General features: G+C 36.2%; 1 protein-coding gene across 5 annotated transcripts in view; it reads right to left on the reverse strand.

Moving 5' to 3' along the window:
- The window catches only part of LOC143204137 (protein bric-a-brac 1), a 979,343-nt gene that overhangs the window by 864,790 nt on the left and 101,833 nt on the right, over positions 1 to 12,720 (reverse strand). The window lies entirely within an intron of this gene.

Here is a 12,720-nt window from a genome sequence, read left to right on the forward strand (position 1 = left end):
TGAACTGTGGTACATGTGGCAGGAATCCAGGGACTAGAGGTGTTTATAAACCTAGAATGTTTCCTGACAAGAATAGATTATGGCTAGAGGACTTTGAGCACCTTCTATCCACCTTTTACATTCTTATAGTACACTTTTTGCCGAACTTCACTTAACTATGTAGTGACCTTGAGACGTGTCGAATTTGACATCGTGGAATAACAGTCCACAAAATACCTAGAAATATAATCCCAGATGTTGAACACGGGCGAGGTGTTAGCAGCGCCAACTTGTACATGATAAGGAATATCTGGCAACCTCAAGACGTTTACCTGCGAGATTATTGAAGGGTACTTTCGAATTTAGTGTTCGACCATCCACTGCCCAAACCTCGTCTTCAGGTAACACCGCTGCCAGCGGGAATGATATATGACCACAGTTACGCCAGGTAGGCGGCTCAAAAAGTTCCAGGAGGATTTATTAAAAATATTATTGATTTCAACTGGCGTAAATTATATAATAAATTAAATATTATTGATATTGATAAATTGTTTGTAATATTAAAAGTAAAATATGCTGTCTTTGACAGATCAAGCTAAACTGATCTTAATTCCTATAACATTAATGTATTCGTCTGATCTTAAAGATTGTTCAACGATTGATTGAAAATTGAAAGTGAAATGAAAGATAATTGATTCGAAGATATTTGCTGACTTATAAGTGGGTATATTTTACTATAGTATATTCAAAGTTTACTTATATATCCGTCATCAAAATTTGTGACGTTAAAACGTCGCAATGTTGCCGCATCAACTCTGAGTTTTAGTTCAATTTGGCTTTAACATGCAACAAAATTCTAATCTAAATAAAATAGTTGAACAAAATTTTAACAAATATAATTTATTTTAACATTATAGTACATCTAAAAACATACAGTTAATTATACAGTCATAATAGTTTATAGGTTAGAGTTATAACCTTTTATCACTATTGCTTTCAAGAATTCTGCATACGTTTGACAACAAACGACTTTGACAAGCTCATTCGTTTAAGTGTTCGAACTAACCAGACAGCGTAATTTTAAACTAGAATAAAATGAGAAGGAAAATATTGTCTGATTCTAAAATGAATTTACAAATTGCGGCAGACAATACGTTAAACATCTTGATGACGCATATACAAATAAACTTTGGATAGACTATATATTTAATTGTTGCGTATTTATTAAAACAAAGTGCCACCTCTTCGAGGGCGAACAGAAAATATTGGTCGACGTACACACAATGCGAAAAAGTCCGTAACTTGCCGGATAATGTAAGTTTAATTTAAAACACCATATTCAATACAATGAACGTCTAAAAGCTAAAAGATTGAGACAACGAGATGCACGTCATATTAAAATATGACACCATAACGGACTATGCATCACATGTACAATCTTTGTTGTGCTCCAGGAAAAGTTCCACATCCATTGTTATTCTGAGATGAAGTTAAAATGTTGTGGTTGCCAGATCAAGCATCAATGCATGGTCATCATATAACGTTCAAACAAAGATTAAAATCGTTGAAAAACTGAATTATGTCACTTGGTATAAAAAATGACGTTTGAGCAGGACAACCTCTGTCGGGTGTGCTAGTATATTATAAAATGGTGAAGGCGAAAATCTGATTAGTATAATGGTAATACTTGAATGAAACGAAGATACAGGACCATTCCGATTTCAGTTCCGATCGAATGAATAACAGATATGTACCAGCGGCGATAGTTGTCTCGGGCCAATGTTATTCCGAAGATGAAATATTAAAATCCAATTGGAAATTTGACGAAAAATAATATCGGCAGCGTCAACAAGGCCAAAAAAAAAGTCCGTAACTATTGATTAAATAGAACGACCGACGAATATTTGCCGGATAATGTAAGTTTAAGACACCATATTCATTACAATGAAAGTCCTCGAGCTAAAAGGTTCAGACAAAGAGAGGCACGTCATGTTAAAATATGACACCGTAACAGACTATGCATCACATGTACGATCTTTGTTGAACATCAGGAAATGTTTCAATGCAATTGTTATTCTGGGATGAAATTAAAATGTTGTTGTTGCCAGATCAAACATCAATGCATGGTCATCATATAACGTGTGTTCAAACTAAGATTAAAATCGTTGAAAAACTGTATTATACGTCACTTGGTATGAAAAATGACGCTTGAGCAGGACAACCTCTGTCGGGTGTGCTAGTATATTATAAAATGGTGAAGGCAAAAATCTGAGCAGTATAATGGTAATACTTGAATGAAACGAAGATACAGGACCATTCCGATTTCAGTTCCGATCGAATGAATAACAGAGATGTGCCAGCAGCAATAGTTGTCTCGGGCCAATGTTATTCCGAAGATGAAATATTAAAATCCAATTGGAAATTTGACGAAAAATAATATCGGCAGCGTCAACAAGGCCAAAAAAAAAGTCCGTAACTATTGATTAAATAGAACGACCGACGAATATTTGCCGGATAATGTAAGTTTAAGACACCATATTCATTACAATGAACGTCCTCGAGCTAAAAGGTTCAGACAAAGAGAGGCACGTCATGTTAAAATATGACACCGTAACAGACTATGCATCACATGTACGATCTTTGTTGAACATCAGGAAAAGTTTCAATTCCATTGTTATTCTGGGATGAAATTAAAATGTTGTTGTTGCCAGATCAAACATCAATGCATGGTCATCATATAACGTGTGTTCAAACTAAGATTAAAATCGTTGAAAAACTGTATTATACGTCACTTGGTATGAAAAATGACGCTTGAGCAGGACAACTTCTGTGGGGTGTGCTAATATATTATAAAATGGTGAAGGCGAAAATCTGATTAGTATAATGGTAATACTTGAATGAAACGAAGATACAGGACCATTCCGATTTCAGTTCCGATCGAATGAATAACAGAGATGTACCAGCAGCAATAGTTGTCTCGGGCCAATGTTATTCCGAAGATGAAATATTAAAATCCAATCGGAAATTTGACGAAAAATAATATCGGCAACGTCAACGAGGCCGAAAAAAAGTCCGTAACTATTGGTTAAATAGAAGGACGGACGAATACTTGCCGGATAATGTAAGTTTAAGACACCATATTCAATACAATGAACGTCCTCGAGCTAAAAGGTTGAGACAAAGAGAGGCACGTTATGTTAAAATATGACACCGTAACAGCCCATGCACCACATGTATGATCTTTGTTGAACATCAGGAAAAGTTTCAATTCCATTGTTATTCTGGGATGAAATTAAAATGTTGTGGTTGCCAGATCAAACATCAATGCATGGTCATCATATAACGTGTGTTCAAACAAAGATTAAAATCGTTGAAAAACTGTATTATACGTCACTTGGTATGAAAAATGACGTTTGAGCAGGACAACCTCTGTCGGGTGTGCTAGTATATTATAAAATGGTGAAGGCGAAAATCTGATCAGTATAATGGTAATACTTGAATGAAACGAAGATACAGGACCATTCCGATTTCAGTTCCGATCGAATGAATAACAGAGATGTACCAGCAGCAATAGTTGTCTCGGGCCAATGTTATTTCGAAGATGAAATATTAAAATCCAATTGGAAATTTGACGAAAAATAATATCGGCAACGTCAACAAGGCCGAAAAAAAGTCCGTAACTATTGGTTAAATAGAAGGACGGACGAATACTTGCCGGATAATGTAAGTTTAAGACACCATATTCAATACAATGAACGTCCTCGAGCTAAAAGGTTGAGACAAAGAGAGGCACGTTATGTTAAAATATGACACCGTAACAGACTATGCACCACATGCACGATCTTTGTTGAACATCAGGAAAAGTTTCAATTCCATTGTTATTCTGGGATGAAATTAAAATGTTGTTGTTGCCAGATCAAACATCAATGCATGGTCATCATATAACGTGTGTTCAAACAAAGATTAAAATCGTTGAAAAACTGTATTATACGTCACTTGGTATGAAAAATGACGCTTGAGCAGGACAACTTCTGTGGGGTGTGCTAATATATTATAAAATGGTGAAGGCGAAAATCTGATTAGTATAATGGTAATACTTGAATGAAACGAAGATACAGGACCATTCCGATTTCAGTTCCGATCGAATGAATAACAGAGATGTACCAGCAGCAATAGTTGTCTCGGGCCAATGTTATTCCGAAGATGAAATATTAAAATCCAATTGGAAATTTGACGAAAAATAATATCGGCAACGTCAACGAGGCCGAAAAAAAGTCCGTAACTATTGGTTAAATAGAAGGACGGACGAATACTTGCCGGATTATGTAAGTTTAAGACACCATATTCAATACAATGAACGTCCTCGAGCTAAAAGGTTGAGACAAAGAGAGGCACGTTATGTTAAAATATGACACCGTAACAGACTATGCACCACATGTATGATCTTTGTTGAACATCAGGAAAAGTTTCACTTCCATTGTTATTCTGGGATGAAATTAAAATGTTGTTGTTGCCAAACAAAGATTAAAATCATTGAAATAGTCTATTATACGTCACTTGGTATGAAAAATGACGTTTAAAGAGGACAATCTCTGTCGGGTGTGCTAGTATATTATAAAATGGTGGAGGCGAAAATCTGAACAGCATAATGGTAATAATTGAATGAAACGGAGATATAAAATTGCTCTAGTATCAGTTCCGATCGAAGGAATAACAGATATGTACCAGCGGCGATAGTTGTCTCGGGCCAATGCTATTCCGAAGATGAAATATTAAAATCCAATTGGAAATTTGACGAAAAACAATATCGGCAACGTCAACAAACAAGGCCGAAAAAACACTCGTTAATTCCCCAAACAAACTCCTTTCCCGTTCTTTTTCGCCGACAAAAAAGTCGAGCTGGTGAGAAGGGGACGGGGGTGTGGAGGCAGGCGGTGGCGGTGGTGGCGTCGATGCCGGCACGGGCACGGGGGCTGGTGAGTCCAAACAAAGGCGGAGCGTTCGGCATCGGCGGCCGCCAAACCCAGCCAATTAATATATCAAATATTTAATCTTTTTCGATTTGCATCGCTGATGATGATATTCGGCCGAAACAATATTTTAGTGCGCGGCCTAGTTTTTCGGACGCGGCGCGATCGCCCGCCAATTGGCCGACGGCCGCCGACCATACAACGGGCCAGGCGACGCGGATGTGGGCAGGCCGAACGTTTTTCCATCTATTATTTAAAAAAATATTTTGCACCAATTAAATAATTTACGCGCGCCGCGCAGAGATTTCAATGGCCTGATATAAACGTAGCTGGAGATCGTCCGTGTCTATTTTGTGCGTCTCACTATCTCACTTTGCGTGAATCCCCATCTCAAAGAAACAAGCCTCAAAAAACCTATATTACTTGGTGTAATTAGTAGATATTTTTCGGAACGCGGATTCAATAAGGTCAAAAGTCGTTCTTAAGGGTACCAGTGAGTTCTGTTCTTTAGAGAATTATGTATCTCGTAATATCATTGAGATAATACATTGACTGAAGACCATACTCCGAAAATAAAACTCTAGCAAAACATTATATATTAAAATTCAGTTCCATAGAACACCAAGAAATGAACAATAAAACCCAACAATCTTAAATTCAATGCAATGATACAACGTGGGTCAAAAATACCGCTACCATTTTGATTGACTGTAACTTTGCTCAAAGAAAAGATAAGTAAGTTTGGTTTTCATAATAACTTTAATTGGTCTTTACATTTACTTACGTTAAGAATGAAAAATTGTATCGGCTAAATTGTGACAGCGATTCGCCTTGAAACTTTCGGCTCTTTTTAAGGCATTTTTCATGATATCCTCCAACATCTGAAGCAGAATTTCTTCAATTTTGTGACGAATATTGTCTTTAAGATGTTGAATCGTTTGGGGCTTATTCAGATACACTTTTGATTTTAAAAAACCCCATAAGAAAAAGTCTGGTGCTGTTAAATCTGGAGATCTCGCTGGCCATACCAAATCGCCACTTCCTGAAATTAGTGTTTGAAGAATAACGTCATTTAATAATTGAATTATTGAACAAGCTGTATGTGGTATGGCTCCATCTTGCTGAAACCACATGTCCTCTAATCCTTGCTCTTCCATGTCAAACAAAAAAAAATTTCGAATCTTTTGTCAATTTTCGGTCCTTGTACCGTTCAGCAGTAACAGTAACTGCAACAGCTTTGGTCATTTTCAAAAAAATAGGGACCAATGATGTTTCCTGCACGAATACTACACTATACGGTTGTTTTTAATAAATGCAATGATGTTTCATGAATTAATTAAGGATTTTGTGTTCGTAAAACCGACTGTTCTGTTTATTGGAGGCACTGAGAAGAAAATGGGCGTTATCGCTCATTATCAGTTTAGACGAAAAATCTTCATTTTCACCGTACAGCCTTAGGATTGAATTACTGTACTCAACTCGTTAACCAGGATCTCTCGGTGGCAATTTTGACTAATTGAACTTTGTACGGGAACATTTCAAATCAGTTTTCAAAATTCGCCTTAAACTGCGTGCAGAAATGTGTATCTGGGAAGCACGTTTCCGAATTGATGTTTTTGGGGACTCTGCAATAATATCGCGCACCAGAGCCACATTTTATAGCGTTACGAGACGTCCGTTGTCCTCCAGGACGAGGCCTGTCTGCTGTCGTACCGTATTGTCGAAAATTAGTATGTAAAAAATAAATTGTGGTTTTGTGAGGCACTGGTCGATTAGGATATTTTTGACGCAATTTCCTCTGAGTGGCAAAAATGGAACGATTATTTTAATTAAATATTGTCACTATTGCTGCTCGTTCTTGTGGTGTATATATATATAGGCTTCATCATGATGCCTGGAAAACAGATGGTATTATATATAGGATATAAGTCAAGCCTTTGACAAAACTTACAGGACAGCGTACTGAGACCGGTGACAATGACTACAACCTACGCTGACGACGCTGCCGTCCTGTAAGTGCAGTCTGACTCAAAAACTTCTTCATGCCAACTTCTAACCAATAAGAGCAAAATGATGGTAAACATAGCCATCACAAGCCAACATGGACATACAGCAAGCAACTATGAGACATTATGGGAGGAAAACAATAGCAGCATTGAAATGTTGGAAAGATTTCAGAGCAAAACATTAAGGGATATGCTCATTATGATACCTAAAACATGAGCAACAGGTACTTAAGCAGGAAAGAAGTCAGCATAGCATAAAATAGAGGAGACTTGCACAATATACAAATAAACAAAGTGGGAGAAAAACAGCATCCAAAGCTGAAGAAATGTGACATCTCCAAATCTCACCAACAGACATAAGACACAGATAGAAGCTTTTTCCATTAAAAAAGACAACAGCAAACAAACAGTTTAGAAGTTGGACAACACACTGGCTTATTGTTTTGAAACAGATGGCGCCGAATAGAGAAGAAAAAAAAAGTTATAAACTAATAACAATTTTACTTGGTGTTACCACTTATTTCCAAATTGTCAGACGCTTCTAAAATAGGTAATAACAATATAGTAAATACCAATGAATACATCTGTATTCAACAGTTAAATTCAACTTCTAAAAAAGCACGAAAATCTACAATCCTCCGACTCAACATATTGTTCTTCTTCCCAAGTTTCTAAAATACGTAATAACCATATACCCAATATCAATATCAAATCTCTACGAAATTTAATGAATACATCGGTATTCTACAGTCAAATTTAAGTTCCAAAAAAACACACGAAAAACTACAATACTCCAACTCAACAGATTGTTCTTCTTCCTAAGTTTCTAAAACAAGTAATAACTAGCGTTGGGAACTATCGACTGAAAACACTCGATAGTCGCAAAACAGTCGATAGTCAAAAAACTAGCGACTGCAAATAGTAATTACTATTTCCAGTCAAATGCACGGTTCGACTGTTTTTTTCAATTCCCGATGTGAGACGAAGATGTACGAACCCTTTCCTGCATAAATTGTGAGAGAGGAAAGGACGGAGATAATTGCTTGGAACAGTTAATTTTATATGTGCTTATATTTTACAACGGTAGTATCAGCGAGACGGAGATGTACATATTCCTTCAGGTACTAACTTCTAAACCTAACTAAAAAAACTAATTATTGAATACTATTAACGTGCAATTAATAATTTCATTTTAAAGGAAGTAGAATTACTTTTATATTTGAATGTTCTGAGGATCTGTAAATAGGAATGCCAAATTGCTGCTATATTAATATACAATTTATTATCATTTACAAGCAAACTACTAAAAAAATCATAAAACTATATATATTACATATAAATCCAGATCAGAGCCAGAACGTTAAAAGTTAGTCGAATGAAACAAGTAGAATCAAACATAGTAACTAAAAGTGCACGACTGAAACAGTCGATGGTAAATAGTAACAAAATCAGTCGGACCGAAAATAGAGACTGAAACAGTCGATTTCAGTCAATAGTTATCTTTGAGAGTGTAAATGTATCTTCCGGTTTTTACTGAGGTACGAAAACTTTTATAATTTTCATTACAATCAAAGAATAGGAAATATCTAACAGTCTTGTTTTTTATAGGCGATCGTTCATTCGAAAATATTTATACTCTCAAAGATACAGCAAACATTTTCTTCGAATATCTTCTCTATAACTATTCTATTGGATTATAACAGATCAGATCAAGAGAAAACAGTCGACCGAAACAGTCGAAAGTAAAAAGTAGTTAATTAGTAAACAATCGATAGTCAATTTCAGTCCAAAGTTCCCAACGCTGTAATAACCATATCCCAATATCAATATCAGATATCTACAGTTAAATTTAAGTTCCAAATAAATTTTAAAAAAAACTACATTTCCCCAATTCTTGTAGACCGCGTAAAAAGATAAAAATTACACAAACAAAAGCAGAACGCCGAGCGGCAAACGGCCGAACGTTGCTAGTTGCCAACACACACACACACACACACACAGATACACATAATAACACACTCATAAATTACAGGTGGTAATTGGAGAAAATTTTTGTGCAAATTTTATTTTTCGATAATTGCGAATAATTAAAACCTTTTGAACCGTCGGTCGGCGTTCATATCTCATAATTATTACATATAAATCTAGACCCGGCCGGACCCCGCAACCTTAATTATATATTATAAAAGTCTTGGACCGGGAAGACCTTAATTATTTAATTGTTTTATAATTCGCCGTTTCACTGCTCTCGTCTTACTCTCGACGCTCTTATCTCTCGATTCGTCCGTAACTAACTACGGTCCGGCATTCTTTTCTAACGCCGTCCTCGTGGTCGATCGAAAAACGGAGATAGCACACGTTACCGCTTGCTCTCGGACACTGATAGACCTCCCCAGATCATCATCTCGCCTAAGAACCGTCATTATGCAGTTAACAAATATAAAACATGGTCGTTCCGCTCTTGCCATGAATATCAACGCGTCCACTTTAGTTCTATCATTAATTAAAATTTCGCACGTTCAGATTCTACAAAAATGGTCAAGCATCATTAGGTTTGAGAGCCTATAAGCCCAACCAATAAGTCTGCTTTCAGTTTTCGATATCTTGTGCGTAGAGACATTTGGTTTTGGTCGTTTTAGATGACTTTTATTGGCTGTTACTAGTGTTGGGAACTATCGACTGAAATTGACTATCAACTAAACAGTCGATAGTCAATTTCAACTTTTTGACAACAAACATTGACAACAATTAACTACTTTTTACTAGCAACTGTTTCAGTCGCTATTTTCACTCAGTTGAAGGCCTTGTTCATAAACTAGAGAAAATGCTACCAAAACAACACACCGAACTATTAAAATCATACATTACAACCAGAATGTTTAGAGTCAAGCAAGAAGAAACATAATCTACGATAAAAGAAGCTAAAGCAGGTGTACCACAAGGAAGTGTACTGGAACCTTTGCTTTACCTACTTTACACTTGTGATATACCACAAATGGAAAATATCACGATGACTACATTTGCTGATGATACTGCGATTATAGCTGTCGGAGACAATAGTGAAGAAGCCTCACGAAAATTACAACAGGCAAGTGACAATATAAATAATTGGACACAAGCTTGAAAAATAAGAATTAATGAAAGTACATCTGTATATGTGTAGTTCACCTATAAACAGACCGTACAAGCACCAATAACATTAAATAACACAATCATTCTATATAGCAACAACGCTAAATATATCGGAATGAATCTCGATGCAAAACTTCGTTGGAAGGAACATATAAAGAAGAAAAGAATAGAGCTGGAATTGAGATATAAGAAAATGTACTGGCTAATTGGAAGAAAATCACAATCATCAGTACAATATCAGTACATAATAAATTGCTATTATACAAGCAAATATTAAAACCTCCATATAGATTTCAATTAATCACTAATAACAATTCTATTTGGTGTTACCACCTATTTCCAAATTGTCACACGTTTCTAAAATACGTAATAACAATATAGTCAATACCAATGGATACATCTGTATTCAGCAGTTAAATTCAACTACTAAAAAGCACGAAAAACTAAAATCCTCCAACTCAACAGATTGTTCTTCTACCCAAGTTTTCAAAATACCTAATAACCATATACCCAATATCAGTATCAGATATCTACCGTATTATATCTATAGAAATTACGATTTTCAGTCGTTTTTTTGACTATCGACTGTTTCGACTGTTTTGCGACGCTAGTTGTAATTATATAAATTAAGAGTAAACATTTCAAAACCAAAAAAAAGGTTTAAAAGCCCTAACAATTTATTAACATTTGAACATAAGTATGTTAACAACAAATGATAATAAAGTTGCTACTGTATTAATAGTAAATACTTAAAAACAACAAAAACCGTTCAAACGCCTTAACAAGGTATTAACATTTGAACATAACTATATTACTAACAAATAATAACAAGGTTGCTACTCGATTAAATAATAAACAAAATTAACCACCCAGTTATTACATGTTACTAAAGTGCGAATTAATGTTTTTTAAGAATATACATCTGGCTTGAATACTCTGTTACCGACGGCTTACTGAAAAGAAAACGATATTTGTGCAGCTACAAAGATGTAAAATTAAAAACCAGCAATACATCTTTTGTGGTAAGTTTTATATCTCTTGTTTAAGTCAAAAAAAACCTGCTGCCAACAAAAACAAACAGAATATAGGAAAGGGCTGGACAAGACCAGGAAAAACCTGAATATTAAAAATAACTACAGGTGGAAATTAAGCGATTGCAATACATTCGTACAAGGATTGGTTATAAAAACATAAACTGAGAATAAGTTCAAAAATATATACCGACTCTCGTGGTAGTTTATCCAGGTCAAGATAACTCTAAAAGACAACACGATCCTTAACAAAAAACATTTCTGGGAGGATGTACCACAAATAACTTATCAATCTGTGGGAAAGTTATACATTCTAGAAGATTCTAATAGTAGAATAGGAATGTTTGATTTTTGCACTGAATATGACCTTTTTTTGTTCTGGCCTAAAACCAGGCGGTGGAATGCATGACGCATACCTGGTCGCGGAGACTTGCCCTGGAGTGACAAGTTGGACCGGGTTATGTGGGACTGCCTCTGGGCTTACCAATACACTACACCGAAACCGCCTCACAGTTGACCCCTGTGGATCGCTACTGCTACTGCATTAAATTTGGGGATATGGCACCCGCTGATCGGGCAGCCGTTATTGGGCACGAGAACCCGACGATTCTATTGATTCGCGAACCTGAGTTAACAGCAACACAACTGGATACTGTTGTATGGGGGCAAAAGTTATGACTGTAGCGACGGATGAGGTCGTTTCAGTCTGGAAAAGTGGGGGAGGGAGCTTGGCGGTGACGCGGTGCTAAGCTCCCAGCAAGCGCTTTTCAGAAGAACTTGAGCTGAGTAGTTGTTTGTGGAATGATTGAGATATGAAGTGCCTGATTTCTGGAGTCTCAGTTTCCCTATGAATTTGATTGTTTCTGACAAACCATGGACCGTTTAATATTCTCCTGAGGAGCTTATTTTCGAAAACTTGAAGCCGTTTGACCTGGTTGGGTGTAACAAACTTGAAGTAGACATTAGATCCGTAGACGAGTACGGACCGAATTAACATTGTAGAATAAGCATTTGATGGAGATGGGTAGTCTGCTAGAAGGGCAGATCAGAGAAGACAGCAGGTTTGCCATCCCCGAATCTTTCTGGATTTGGGAATGCCAACCTAACCGCCGGTCGAAGTGGAGACCTAGGTACGTGACGTTATTCAGCCATGGAATGATTGCGGTGTCGTTGAATATAAGACACCTACACCACTTACTGGCACAAAAGGTGTTACTCTTGATCATGATCACCTAATAGATTTGGATGTTTTCTTCGAAAGTTTGATACACGATAAACTATAAAATACACCCAAAAATAAATTAACAAGTTGAAAACAGAAGAAACCATGCACTCGCGGACTCAGCTGCATCTAGAGCTCGCTGTTGGACTACAGCTTAATCTAGTATATGCTACATGTTTTAACTGAACAATAATGTATTGAATTTATCACAAAAATGCGATAAAATTAATTCCCATTTCGTATATACAAAATAAAAATTATTATATCGTTATAAACAGTTGATATTGCAATATCGATAAGTTTAAAAAAGAAATGAGTCTTTTTTTTCAATCGAATACAAACAAAAGCGACCATCGCGTCGGTTGGAAATATGACAAAGA

Source organism: Rhynchophorus ferrugineus, unplaced genomic scaffold (genome assembly GCF_030347505.1).
Source record: "Rhynchophorus ferrugineus isolate W39M unplaced genomic scaffold, kcgeb_rfMv2 rfM10, whole genome shotgun sequence".
Taxonomy (NCBI): Eukaryota; Metazoa; Arthropoda; class Insecta; order Coleoptera; family Curculionidae; genus Rhynchophorus; species Rhynchophorus ferrugineus.